Genomic DNA, 15131 nt, shown 5'->3' on the forward strand with positions numbered 1-15131 from the left:
TCCAATGCGCAGCTCTTTGCAAAAGAGAGATATTGGCAAGGAAAAGCTGTCTTGTACCATTGCATTTTTCTCCCAAACGAAGGACACTAGAAAGAAAATTTTAAAGCCTCCTGTTAGGCCATCATCTACACGACATAGCCCTGAATTTTCCAATGCGTAGCTCTTTGCAAAAGAGAGATATTGGCAAGGAAAAGCTGTCTTGTACCTTTGCATTTTTCTCCCAAACGAAGGACACTAGAAAGAAAATTTTAAAGCCTCCTGTTAAGCCATCATCTACACGACATAGCCCTGAATTTTCCAATGCGCAGCTCTTTGCAAAAGAGAGATATTGGCAAGGAAAAGCTGTCTTGTACCATTGCATTTTTCTCCCAAACGAAGGACACTAGAAAGAACATTTTAAAGCCTCCTGTTAGGCCATCATCAACACTACATAGCCCTGAATTTTCCAATGCGCAGCTCTTTGCAAAAGAGAGATATTTGCAAGGAAAAGCTGTCTTGTACCTTTGCATTTTTCTCCCAAACGAAGGTCACTAGAAAGAAAATTTTAAAGCCTCCTGTTAGGCCATCATCTACACGACATAGCCCTGAATTTTCCAATGCGTAGCTCTTTGCAAAAGAGAGATATTGGCAAGGAAAAGCTGTCTTGTACCTTTGCATTTTTCTCCCAAACGAAGGACACTAGAAAGAAAATTTTAAAGCCTCCTGTTAGGCCATCATCTACACGACATAGCCCTGAATTTTCCAATGCGCAGCTCTTTGCAAAAGAGAGATATTGGCAAGGAAAAGCTGTCTTGTACCTTTGCATTTTTCTCCCAAACGAAGGTCACTAGAAAGATAATTTTAAAGCCTCCTGTTAGGCCATCATCTACACGACATAGCCCTGAATTTTCCAATGCATAGCTCTTTGCAAAAGAGAGATATTGGCAAGGAAAAGCTGTCTTGTACCTTTGCATTTTTCTCCCAAACGAAGGACACTAGAAAGAAAATTTTAAAGCCTCCTGTTAGGCCATCATCTACACGACATAGCCCTGAATTTTCCAATGCGCAGCTCTTTGCAAAAGAGAGATATTGGCAAGGAAAAGCTGTCTTGTACCTTTGCATTTTTCTCCCAAACGAAGGTCACTAGAAAGATAATTTTAAAGCCTCCTGTTAGGCCATCATCTACACGACATAGCCCTGAATTTTCCAATGCATAGCTCTTTGCAAAAGAGAGATATTGGCAAGGAAAAGCTGTCTTGTACCTTTGCATTTTTCTCCCAAACGAAGGACACTAGAAAGAAAATTTTAAAGCCTCCTGTTAGGCCATCATCTACACGACATAGCCCTGAATTTTCCAATGCGCAGCTCTTTGCAAAAGAGAGATATTGGCAAGGAAAAGCTGTCTTGTACCATTGCATTTTTCTCCCAAACGAAGGACACTAGAAAGAAAATTTTAAAGCCTCCTTTTAGGCCATCATCTACACGACATAGCCCTTAATTTTCCAATGCGCAGCTCTTTGCAAAAGAGAGATATTGGCAAGGAAAAGCTGTCTTGTACCATTGCATTTTTCTCCCAAACGAAGGACACTAGAAAGAACATTTTAAAGCACATTTTACCGCTTGGATATAGACGCCTAAAAAAACATTAGCATGGGGATTCCAACCACATCACCACTGGAGCAAATGGTGAGATGATGGCCTAACAGGAGGCTTTAAAATTTTCTTTCTAGTGTCCTTCGTTTGGGAGAAAAATGCAATGGTACAAGACAGCTTTTCCTTGCCAATATATCTCTTTTGCAAAGAGCTGCGCATTGGAAAATTCAGGGCTATGTCGTGTAGATGATGGCCTAACAGGAGGCTTTAAAATTTTCTTTCTAGTGTCCTTCGTTTGGGAGAAAAATGCAAAGGTACAAGACAGCTTTTCCTTGCCAATATCTCTCTTTTGCAAAGAGCTGCGCATTGGAAAATTCAGGGCTATGTCGTGTAGATGATGGCCTAACAGGAGGCTTTAAAATTTTCTTTCTAGTGTCCTTCGTTTGGGAGAAAAATGCAAAGGTACAAGACAGCTTTTCCTTGCCAATATCTCTCTTTTGCAAAGAGCTACGCATTGGAAAATTCAGGGCTATGTCGTGTAGATGATGGCCTAACAGGAGGCTTTAAAATTTTCTTTCTAGTGTCCTTCGTTTGGGAGAAAAATCCAAAGGTACAAGACAGCTTTTCCTTGCCAATATCTCTCTTTTGCAAAGAGCTGCTCATTGGAAAATTCAGGGCTATGTCGTGTAGATGATGGCCTAACAGGAGGCTTTAAAATTTTCTTTCTAGTGTCCTTCGTTTGGGAGAAAAATGCAATGGTACAAGACAGCTTTTCCTTGCCAATATCTCTCTTTTGCAAAGAGCTGCGCATTGGAAAATTCAGGGCTATGTCGTGTAGATGATGGCCTAACAGGAGGCTTTAAAATTTTATTTCTAGTGACCTTCGTTTGGGAGAAAAATGCAAAGGTACAAGACAGATTTTCCTTGCCAATATCTCTCTTTTGCAAAGAGCTGCGCATTGGAAAATTCAGGGCTATGTCGTGTAGATGATGGCCTAACAGGAGGCTTTAAAATGTTCTTTCTAGTGTCCTTCGTTTGGGAGAAAAATGCAATGGTACAAGACAGCTTTTCCTTGCCAATATCTCTCTTTTGCAAAGAGCTGCGCATTGGAAAATTCAGGGCTATGTCGTGTAGATGATGGCCTAACAGGAGGCTTTAAAATTTTCATTCTAGTGTCCTTCGTTTGGGAGAAAAATTCAATGGTACAAGACAGCTTTTCCTTGCCAATATCTCTCTTTTGCAAAGAGCTGCGCATTGGAAAATTCAGGGCTATGTCGTGTAGATGATGGCCTAACAGGAGGCTTTAAAATTTTATTTCTAGTGACCTTCGTTTGGGAGAAAAATGCAAAGGTACAAGACAGCTTTTCCTTGCCAATATCTCTCTTTTGCAAAGAGCTGCGCATTGGAAAATTCATGGCTATGTCGTGTAGATGATGGCCTAACAGGAGGCTTTAAAATGTTCTTTCTAGTGTCCTTCGTTTGGGAGAAAAATGCAATGGTACAAGACAGCTTTTCCTTGCCAATATCTCTCTTTTGCAAAGAGCTGCGCATTGGAAAATTCAGGGCTATGTCGTGTAGATGATGGCCTAACAGGAGGCTTTAAAATTTTATTTCTAGTGTCCTTCGTTTGGGAGAAAAATGCAAAGGTACAATACAGCTTTTCCTTGCCGATATCTCTCTTTTGCAAAGAGATAGGCATTGGAAAATTCTGGGCTATAACGTGTAGATGAAGCACTAACAGGAGGCTTTAAAATTTTCATTCTAGTGTCCTTCGTTTGGGAGAAAAATGCAAAGGTACAACACAGCTTTTCCTTGCCGATATCTCTCTTTTGCAAAGAGATAGGCATTGGAAAATTCAGGGCTATAACGTGTAGATGAAGCACTAATAGGAGGCTTTAAAATTTTCATTCTAGTGTCCTTCGTTTGGGAGAAAAATGCAAAGGTACAATACAGCTTTTCCTTGCCGATATCTCTCTTTTGCAAAGAGCTAGGCATTGGAAAATTCAGGGCATTAACGTGTAGATGAAGCACTAACAGTAGGCTTTAAAATTTTCATTCTAGTGTCTTTCGTTTGGGAGAAAAATGCAAAGGTACAATACAGCTTTTCCTTGCCAATATCTCTCTTTTGCAAAGAGCTAGGCATTGGAAAATTCAGGGCTATAACGTGTAGATGAAGCACTAACAGGAGGCTTTAAAATTTTCATTCTAGTGTCTTTCGTTTGGGAGAAAAATGCAAAGGTACAATACAGTTTTTCCTTGCCGATATCTCTCTTTTGCAAAGAGATAGGCATTGGAAAATTCAGGGCTATAACGTGTAGATGAAGCACTAACAGGAGGCTTTAAAATTTTCATTCTAGTGTCCTTCGTTTGGGAGAAAAATGCAAAGGTACAATACAGCTTTTCCTTGCCAATATCTATCTTTTGCAAAGAGCTAGGCATTGGAAAATTCAGGGCTATACCGTGTAAATGAAGCACTAACAGGAGACTTTACAATTTTCATTCTAGTGTCCTTCGTTTGGGAGAAAAATGCAAAGGTACAATACAGCTTTTCCTTGCCGATATCTCTCTTTTGCAAAGAGATAGGCATTGGAAAATTCAGGGCTATAACGTGTAGATGAAGCACTAACAGGAGGCTTTAAAATTTTCATTCTAGTGTCCTTCGTTTGGGAGAAAACTGCAAAGGTACAATACAGCTTTTCCTTGCCGATATCTCTCTTTTGCAAAGAGATAGGCATTGGAAAATTCATGGCTATAACGTGTAGATGAAGCACTAATAGGAGGCTTTAAAATTTTCATTCTAGTGTCCTTCGTTTGGGAGAAAAATGCTAAGGTACAATACAGCTTTTCCTTGCCGATATCTCTCTTTTGCAAAGAGATAGGCATTGGAAAATTCAGGGCTATAACGTGTAGATGAAGCACTGACAGGAGGCTTTAAAATTTTCATTCTAGTGTATTTCGTTTGGGAGAAAAATGCAAAGGTACAATACCGCTTTTCCTTGCCGATATCTCTCTTTTGCAAAGAGCTAGGCATTGGAAAATTCAGGGCTATAACGTGTAGATGAAGTACTAATAGGAGGCTTTAAAATTTTCAATCTAGTGTCCTTCGTTTGGGAGAAAAATGCAAAGGTACAATACAGCTTTTCCTTGCCAATATCTCTCTTTTGCAAAGAGCTAGGCATTGGAAAATTCAGGGCTATAACGTGTAGATGAAGCACTAACAGGAGGCTTTATAATTTTCATTCTAGTGTCTTTCGTTTGGGAGAAAAATGCAAAGGTACAATACAGCTTTTCCTTGCCGATATCTCTCTTTTGCAAAGAGATAGGCATTGGAAATTTCTGGGCTATAACGTGTAGATGAAGCACTAACAGGAGGCTTTTAAATTTTCATTCTAGTGTCCTTCGTTTGGTAGAAAAATGCAAAGGTACAATACAGCTTTTCCTTGCCGATATCTCTCTTTTGCAAAGAGATAGGCATTGGAAAATTCAGGGCTATAACGTGTAGATGAAGCACTAACAGGAGGCTTTACAATTTTCATTCTAGTGTCTTTCGTTTGGGAGAAAAATGCAAAGGTACAATACAGTTTTTCCTTGCCGATATCTCTCTTTTGCAAAGAGATAGGCATTGGAAAATTCAGGGCTATAACGTGTAGATGAAGCACTAACAGGAGGCTTTAAACTTTTCATTCTAGTGTCCTTCGTTTGGGAGAAAAATGCAAAGGTACAATACAGCTTTTCCTTGCCAATATCTCTCTTTTGCAAAGAGCTAGGCATTGGAAAATTCAGGGCTATACCGTGTAGATGAAGCACTAACAGGAGGCTTTTAAATTTTCATTCTAGTGTCCTTCGTTTGGTAGAAAAATGCAAAGGTACAATACAGCTTTTCCTTGCCGATATCTCTCTTTTGCAAAGAGATAGGCATTGGAAAATTCAGGGCTATAACGTGTAGATGAAGCACTAACAGGAGGCTTTAAACTTTTCATTCTAGTGTCTTTCGTTTGGGAGAAAAATGCAAAGGTACAATACAGCTTTTCCTTGCCGATATCTCTCTTTTGCAAAGAGATAGGCATTGGAAAATTCTGGGCTATAACGTGTAGATGAAGCACTAACAGGAGGCTTTAAAATTTTCATTCTAGTGTCCTTCGTTTGGGAGAAAAATGCAAAGGTACAATACAGCTTTTCCTTGCCGATATCTCTCTTTTGCAAAGAGCTAGGCATTGGAAAATTCAGGGCTATAACGTGTAGATGAAGCACTAATAGGAGGCTTTAAAATTTTCAATCTAGTGTCCTTCGTTTGGGAGAAAAATGCAAAGGTACAATACAGGTTTTCCTTGCCAATATCTCTCTTTTGCAAAGAGCTAGGCATTGGAAAATTCAGGGCTATAACGTGTAGATGAAGAACTAACAGGAGGCTTTAAAATTTTCATTCTAGTGTCTTTCGTTTGGGAGAAAAATGCAAAGGTACAATACCGCTTTTCCTTGCCGATATCTCTCTTTTGCAAAGAGCTAGGCATTGGAAAATTCAGGGCTATAACGTGTAGATGAAGCACTAACAGGAGGCTTTAAAATTTTCATTCTAGTGTCTTTCGTTTGGGAGAAAAATGCAAAGGTACAATACCGCTTTTCCTTGCCGATATCTCTCTTTTGCAAAGAGCTAGGCATTGGAAAATTCAGGGCTATAACGTGTAGATGAAGCACTAATAGGAGGCTTTAAAATTTTCAATCTAGTGTCCTTCGTTTGGGAGAAAAATGCAAAGGTACAATACAGCTTTTCCTTGCCAATATCTCTCTTTTGCAAAGAGCTAGGCATTGGAAAATTCAGGGCTATAACGTGTAGATGAAGCACTAACAGGAGGCTTTAAAATTTTCATTCTAGTGTCTTTCGTTTGGGAGAAAAATGCAAAAGTACAATGCTGCTTTTCCTTGCCAATATCTCTCTTTTGCAAAGAGATAAGCATTGGAAAATTCAGGGCTATAACGTGTAGATGAAGCACTAACAGGAGGCTTTAAAATTTTCATTCTAGTGTCTTTCGTTTGGGAGAAAAATGCAAAGGTACAATACAGCTTTTCCTTGCCGATATCTCTCTTTTGCAAAGAGCTAGGCATTGGAAAATTCAGGGCTATAACGTGTAGATGAAGCACTAACAGGAAGCTTTACAGTTTTCATTCTAGTGTCTTTCGTTTGGGAGAAAAATGCAAAGGTACAATACAGCATTTCCTTGCCGATATCTCTCTTTTGCAAAGAGATAGGCATTGGAAAATTAAGGGCTATAACGTGTAGATGAAGCACTAACAGGAGGCTTTAAAATTTTCATTCTAGTGTCTTTCGTTTGGGAGAAAAATGCAAAGGTACAATACCGCTTTTCCTTGCCGATATCTCTCTTTTGCAAAGAGCTAGGCATTGGAAAATTCAGGGCTATAACGTGTAGATGAAGCACTAACAGGAGGCTTTAAAATTTTCATTCTAGTGTCTTTCGTTTGGGAGAAAAATGCAAAGGTACAATACCGCTTTTCCTTGCCGATATCTCTCTTTTGCAAAGAGCTAGGCATTGGAAAATTCAGGGCTATAACGTGTAGATGAAGCACTAATAGAAGGCTTTAAAATGTTCAATCTAGTGTCCTTCGTTTGGGAGAAAAATGCAAAGGTACAATACAGCTTTTCCTTGCCAATATCTCTCTTTTGCAAAGAGCTAGGCATTGGAAAATTCAGGGCTATAACGTGTAGATGAAGCACTAACAGGAGGCTTTAAAATTTTCATTCTAGTGTCTTTCGTTTGGGAGAAAAATGCAAAAGTACAATGCTGCTTTTCCTTGCCAATATCTCTCTTTTGCAAAGAGATAAGCATTGGAAAATTCAGGGCTATAACGTGTAGATGAAGCACTAACAGGAGGCTTTAAAATTTTCATTCTAGTGTCTTTCGTTTGGGCGAAAAATGCAAAAGTACAATGAAGCTTTTCCTTGCCGATATCTCTCTTTTGCAAAGAGATAGGCATTGGAAAATGCAGAGCTATAACGTGTAGATGAAGCACTAACAGTAGGCTTTAAAATTTTCATTCTAGTGTCTTTCGTTTGGGAGAAAAATGCAAAGGTACAATACAGCATTTCCTTGCAGATATCTCTCTTTTGCAAAGAGATAGGCATAGGAAAATTCAGGGCTATAACGTGTAGATGAAGCACTAACAGGAGGCTTTAAAATTTTCATTCTAGTGTCTTTCGTTTGGGAGAAAAATGCAAAGGTACAATACAGCATTTCCTTGCAGATATCTCTCTTTTGCAAAGAGATAGGCATAGGAAAATTCAGGGCTATAACGTGTAGATGAAGCACTAACAGGAGGCTTTAAAATTTTCATTCTAGTGTCTTTCGTTTGGGAGAAAAATGCAAAAGTACAATGCAGCTTTTCCTTGCCGATATCTCTCTTTTGCAAAGAGATAGGCATTGGAAAATGCAGGGCTATAACGTGTAGATGAAGCACTAACAGGAGGATTTAAAATTTTCATTCTAGTGTCTTTCGTTTGGGAGAAAAATGCAAAGGTACAATACAGCATTTCCTTGCCGATATCTCTCTTTTACAAAGAGATAGGCATTGGAAAATTCAGGGCTATAACGTGTAGATGAAGCACTAACAGGAGGCTTTAAAATTTTCATTCTAGTGTCCTTCGTTTGGGAGAAAAATGCAATGGTACAAGACAGCTTTTCCTTGCCAATATCTCTCTTTTGCAAAGAGCTGCGCATTTGAAAATTCAGGGCTATGTCGTGTAGATGATGGCCTAACAGGAGGCTTTAAAATTTTCTTTCTAGTGTCCTTCGTTTGGGAGAAAAATGCAAAGGTACAAGACAGCTTTTCCTTGCCAATATCTCTCTTTTGCAAAGAGCTACGGATTGGAAAATTCAGGGCTATGTCGTGTAGATGATGGCCTAACAGGAGGCTTTAAAATTTTCTTTCTAGTGTCCTTCGTTTGGGAGAAAAATGCAAAGGTACAAGACAGCTTTTCCTTGCCAATATCTCTCTTTTGCAAAGAGCTACGCATTGGAAAATTCAGGGCTATGTCGTGTAGATGATGGCCTAACAGGAGGCTTTTAAATTTTCTTTCTAGTGTCCTTCGTTTGGGAGAAAAATGCAAAGGTACAAGACAGCTTTTCCTTGCCAATATCTCTCTTTTGCAAAGAGTTACGCATTGGAAAATTCAGGGCTATGTCGTGTAGATGATGGCCTAACAGGAGGCTTTAAAATTTTCTTTCTAGTGTCCTTCCTTTGGGAGAAAAATGCAAAGGTACAAGACAGCTTTTCCTTGCCAATATCTCTCTTTTGCAAAGAGCTACGGATTGGAAAATTCAGGGCTATGTCGTGTAGATGATGGCCTAACAGGAGGCTTTAAAATTTTCTTTCTAGTGTCCTTCGTTTGGGAGAAAAATGCAAAGGTACAAGACAGCTTTTACTTGCCAATATCTCTCTTTTGCAAAGAGCTACGCATTGGAAAATTCAGGGCTATGTCGTGTAGATGATGGCCTAACAGGTGGCTTTAAAATTTTCTTTCTAGTGTCCTTCGTTTGGGAGAAAAATGCAATGGTACAAGACAGCTTTTCCTTGCCAATATATCTCTTTTGCAAAGAGCTGCGCATTGGAAAATTCAGGGCTATGTCGTGTAGATGATGGCCTAACAGGAGGCTTTAAAATTTTCTTTCTAGTGTCCTTCGTTTGGGAGAAAAATGCAAAGGTACAAGACAGCTTTTACTTGCCAATATCTCTCTTTTGCAAAGAGCTACGGATTGGAAAATTCAGGGCTATGTCGTGTCGATGATGGCCTAACAGGAGGCTTTAAAATTTTCTTTCTAGTGTCCTTCGTTTGGGAGAAAAATGCAAAGGTACAAGACAGCTTTTCCTTGCCAATATCTCTCTTTTGCAAAGAGCTACGCATTGGAAAATTCAGGGCTATGTCGTGTAGATGATGGCCTAACAGGAGGCTTTAAAATTTTCTTTCTAGTGTCCTTCGTTTGGGAGAAAAATGCAAAGGTACAAGACAGCTTTTCCTTGCCAATATCTCTCTTTTGCAAAGAGCTGCGCATTGGAAAATTCAGGGCTATGTCGTGTAGATGATGGCCTAACAGGAGGCTTTAAAATGTTCTTTCTAGTGTCTTTCGTTTGGGAGAAAAATGCAATGGTACAAGACAGCTTTTCCTTGCCAATATCTCTCTTTTGCAAAGAGCTGCGCATTGGAAAATTCAGGGCTATGTCGTGTAGATGATGGCCTAACAGGAGGCTTTAAAATGTTCTTTCTAGTGTCCTTCGTTTGGGAGAAAAATGCAATGGTACAAGACAGCTTTTCCTTGCCAATATCTCTCTTTTGCAAAGAGCTGCGCATTGGAAAATTCAGGGCTATGTCGTGTAGATGATGGCCTAACAGGAGGCTTTAAAATGTTCTTTCTAGTGTCCTTCGTTTGGGAGAAAAATGCAAAGGTACAAGACAGCTTTTCCTTGCCAATATCTCTCTTTTGCAAAGAGCTACGCATTGGAAAATTCAGGGCTATGTCGTGTAGATGATGGCCTAACAGGAGGCTTTAAAATTTTCTTTCTAGTGTCCTTCGTTTGGGAGAAAAATGCAATGGTACAAGACAGCTTTTCCTTGCCAATATCTCTCTTTTGCAAAGAGCTGCGCATTGGAAAATTCAGGGCTATGTCGTGTAAATGATGGCCTAACAGGAGGCTTTAAAATTTTCTTTCTAGTGTCCTTCGTTTGGGAGAAAAATGCAAAGGTACAAGACAGCTTTTCCTTGCCAATATCTCTCTTTTGCAAAGAGCTGCGCATTGGAAAATTCAGGGCTATGTCGTGTAGATGATGGCCTAACAGGAGGCTTTAAAATGTTCTTTCTAGTGTCCTTCGTTTGGGAGAAAAATGCAATGGTACAAGACAGCTTTTCCTTGCCAATATCTCTCTTTTGCAAAGAGCTGCGCATTGGAAAATTCAGGGCTTTGTCGTGTAGATGATGGCCTAACAGGAGGCTTTAAAATTTTCTTTCTAGTGTCCTTCGTTTGGGAGAAAAATGCAAAGGTACAAGACAGCTTTTCCTTGCCAATATCTCTCCTTTGCAAAGAGCTACGCATTGGAAAATTCAGGGCTATGTCGTGTAGATGATGGCCTAACAGGTGGCTTTAAAATTTTCTTTCTAGTGTCCTTCGTTTGGGAGAAAAATGCAAAGGTACAAGACAGCTTTTCCTTGCCAATATATCTCTTTTGCAAAGAGCTGCGCATTGGAAAATTCAGGGCTATGTCGTGTAGATGATGGCCTAACAGGAGGCTTTAAAATTTTCTTTCTAGTGTCCTTCGTTTGGGAGAAAAATGCAAAGGTACAAGACAGCTTTTACTTGCCAATATCTCTCTTTTGCAAAGAGCTACGGATTGGAAAATTCAGGGCTATGTCGTGTCGATGATGGCCTAACAGGAGGCTTTAAAATTTTCTTTCTAGTGTCCTTCGTTTGGGAGAAAAATGCAAAGGTACAAGACAGCTTTTCCTTGCCAATATCTCTCTTTTGCAAAGAGCTACGCATTGGAAAATTCAGGGCTATGTCGTGTAGATGATGGCCTAACAGGAGGCTTTAAAATTTTCTTTCTAGTGTCCTTCGTTTGGGAGAAAAATGCAAAGGTACAAGACAGCTTTTCCTTGCCAATATCTCTCTTTTGCAAAGAGCTGCGCATTGGAAAATTCAGGGCTATGTCGTGTAGATGATGGCCTAACAGGAGGCTTTAAAATGTTCTTTCTAGTGTCCTTCGTTTGGGAGAAAAATGCAATGGTACAAGACAGCTTTTCCTTGCCAATATCTCTCTTTTGCAAAGAGCTGCGCATTGGAAAATTCAGGGCTATGTCGTGTAGATGATGGCCTAACAGGAGGCTTTAAAATTTTCTTTCTAGTGTCCTTCGTTTGGGAGAAAAATGCAATGGTACAAGACAGCTTTTCCTTGCCAATATCTCTCTTTTGCAAAGAGCTGCGCATTGGAAAATTCAGGGCTATGTCGTGTAGATTATGGCCTAACAGGAGGCTTTAAAATTTTCTTTCTAGTGATCTTCGTTTGGGAGAAAAATGCAAAGGTACAAGACAGCTTTTCCTTGCCAATATCTCTCTTTTGCAAAGAGCTGCGCATTGGAAAATTCAGGGCTATGTCGTGTAGATGATGGCCTAACAGGAGGCTTTAAAATTTTCATTCTAGTGTCTTTCGTTTGGGAGAAAAATGCAAAAGTACAATGCTGCTTTTCCTTGCCGATATCTCTCTTTTGCAAAGAGATAGGCATTGGAAAATGCAGGGCTATAACGTGTAGATGAAGCACTAACAGGAGGCTTTAAAATTTTCATTCTAGTGTCTTTCGTTTGGGAGAAAAATGCAAAGGTACAATACAGCTTTTCCTTGCCGATATCTCTCTTTTGCAAAGAGATAGGCATTGGAAAATTCAGGGCTATAACGTGTAGATGAAGCACTAACAGGAGGCTTTAAAATTTTCATTCTAGTGTCCTTCGTTTGGGAGAAAAATGCAAAGGTACAATACAGCTTTTCCTTGCCAATATATCTCTTTTGCAAAGAGATAGGCATTGGAAAATTCAGGGCTATAACGTGTAGATGAAGCACTAACAGGAGGCTTTAAAATTTTCATTCTAGTGTCTTTCGTTTGGGAGAAAAATGCAAAGGTACAATACCGCTTTTCCTTGCCGATATCTCTCTTTTGCAAAGAGCTAGGCATTGGAAAATTCAGGGCTATAACGTGTAGATGAAGCACTAACAGGAGGCTTTAAAATTTTCATTCTAGTGTCTTTCGTTTGGGAGAAAAATGCAAAGGTACAATACCGCTTTTCCTTGCCGATATCTCTCTTTTGCAAAGAGCTAGGCATTGGAAAATTCAGGGCTATAACGTGTAGATGAAGCACTAATAGAAGGCTTTAAAATGTTCAATCTAGTGTCCTTCGTTTGGGAGAAAAATGCAAAGGTACAATACAGCTTTTCCTTGCCAATATCTCTCTTTTGCAAAGAGCTAGGCATTGGAAAATTCAGGGCTATAACGTGTAGATGAAGCACTAACAGGAGGCTTTAAAATTTTCATTCTAGTGTCTTTCGTTTGGGAGAAAAATGCAAAAGTACAATGCTGCTTTTCCTTGCCAATATCTCTCTTTTGCAAAGAGATAAGCATTGGAAAATTCAGGGCTATAACGTGTAGATGAAGCACTAACAGGAGGCTTTAAAATTTTCATTCTAGTGTCTTTCGTTTGGGAGAAAAATGCAAAAGTACAATGAAGCTTTTCCTTGCCGATATCTCTCTTTTGCAAAGAGATAGGCATTGGAAAATGCAGAGCTATAACGTGTAGATGAAGCACTAACAGTAGGCTTTAAAATTTTCATTCTAGTGTCTTTCGTTTGGGAGAAAAATGCAAAGGTACAATACAGCATTTCCTTGCAGATATCTCTCTTTTGCAAAGAGATAGGCATAGGAAAATTCAGGGCTATAACGTGTAGATGAAGCACTAACAGGAGGCTTTAAAATTTTCATTCTAGTGTCTTTCGTTTGGGAGAAAAATGCAAAGGTACAATACAGCATTTCCTTGCAGATATCTCTCTTTTGCAAAGAGATAGGCATAGGAAAATTCAGGGCTATAACGTGTAGATGAAGCACTAACAGGAGGCTTTAAAATTTTCATTCTAGTGTCTTTCGTTTGGGAGAAAAATGCAAAAGTACAATGCAGCTTTTCCTTGCCGATATCTCTCTTTTGCAAAGAGATAGGCATTGGAAAATGCAGGGCTATAACGTGTAGATGAAGCACTAACAGGAGGATTTAAAATTTTCATTCTAGTGTCTTTCGTTTGGGAGAAAAATGCAAAGGTACAATACAGCATTTCCTTGCCGATATCTCTCTTTTACAAAGAGATAGGCATTGGAAAATTCAGGGCTATAACGTGTAGATGAAGCACTAACAGGAGGCTTTAAAATTTTCATTCTAGTGTCCTTCGTTTGGGAGAAAAATGCAATGGTACAAGACAGCTTTTCCTTGCCAATATCTCTCTTTTGCAAAGAGCTGCGCATTTGAAAATTCAGGGCTATGTCGTGTAGATGATGGCCTAACAGGAGGCTTTAAAATTTTCTTTCTAGTGTCCTTCGTTTGGGAGAAAAATGCAAAGGTACAAGACAGCTTTTCCTTGCCAATATCTCTCTTTTGCAAAGAGCTACGGATTGGAAAATTCAGGGCTATGTCGTGTAGATGATGGCCTAACAGGAGGCTTTAAAATTTTCTTTCTAGTGTCCTTCGTTTGGGAGAAAAATGCAAAGGTACAAGACAGCTTTTCCTTGCCAATATCTCTCTTTTGCAAAGAGCTACGCATTGGAAAATTCAGGGCTATGTCGTGTAGATGATGGCCTAACAGGAGGCTTTTAAATTTTCTTTCTAGTGTCCTTCGTTTGGGAGAAAAATGCAAAGGTACAAGACAGCTTTTCCTTGCCAATATCTCTCTTTTGCAAAGAGTTACGCATTGGAAAATTCAGGGCTATGTCGTGTAGATGATGGCCTAACAGGAGGCTTTAAAATTTTCTTTCTAGTGTCCTTCCTTTGGGAGAAAAATGCAAAGGTACAAGACAGCTTTTCCTTGCCAATATCTCTCTTTTGCAAAGAGCTACGGATTGGAAAATTCAGGGCTATGTCGTGTAGATGATGGCCTAACAGGAGGCTTTAAAATTTTCTTTCTAGTGTCCTTCGTTTGGGAGAAAAATGCAAAGGTACAAGACAGCTTTTACTTGCCAATATCTCTCTTTTGCAAAGAGCTACGCATTGGAAAATTCAGGGCTATGTCGTGTAGATGATGGCCTAACAGGTGGCTTTAAAATTTTCTTTCTAGTGTCCTTCGTTTGGGAGAAAAATGCAATGGTACAAGACAGCTTTTCCTTGCCAATATATCTCTTTTGCAAAGAGCTGCGCATTGGAAAATTCAGGGCTATGTCGTGTAGATGATGGCCTAACAGGAGGCTTTAAAATTTTCTTTCTAGTGTCCTTCGTTTGGGAGAAAAATGCAAAGGTACAAGACAGCTTTTACTTGCCAATATCTCTCTTTTGCAAAGAGCTACGGATTGGAAAATTCAGGGCTATGTCGTGTCGATGATGGCCTAACAGGAGGCTTTAAAATTTTCTTTCTAGTGTCCTTCGTTTGGGAGAAAAATGCAAAGGTACAAGACAGCTTTTCCTTGCCAATATCTCTCTTTTGCAAAGAGCTACGCATTGGAAAATTCAGGGCTATGTCGTGTAGATGATGGCCTAACAGGAGGCTTTAAAATTTTCTTTCTAGTGTCCTTCGTTTGGGAGAAAAATGCAAAGGTACAAGACAGCTTTTCCTTGCCAATATCTCTCTTTTGCAAAGAGCTGCGCATTGGAAAATTCAGGGCTATGTCGTGTAGATGATGGCCTAACAGGAGGCTTTAAAATGTTCTTTCTAGTGTCTTTCGTTTGGGAGAAAAATGCAATGGTACAAGACAGCTTTTCCTTGCCAATATCTCTCTTTTGCAAAGAGCTGCGCATTGGAAAATTCAGGGCTATGT

The sequence above is a fragment of the Pseudophryne corroboree genome, unplaced genomic scaffold, assembly GCF_028390025.1.
Source record: "Pseudophryne corroboree isolate aPseCor3 unplaced genomic scaffold, aPseCor3.hap2 scaffold_449, whole genome shotgun sequence".
Classification (NCBI taxonomy): Eukaryota; Metazoa; Chordata; class Amphibia; order Anura; family Myobatrachidae; genus Pseudophryne; species Pseudophryne corroboree.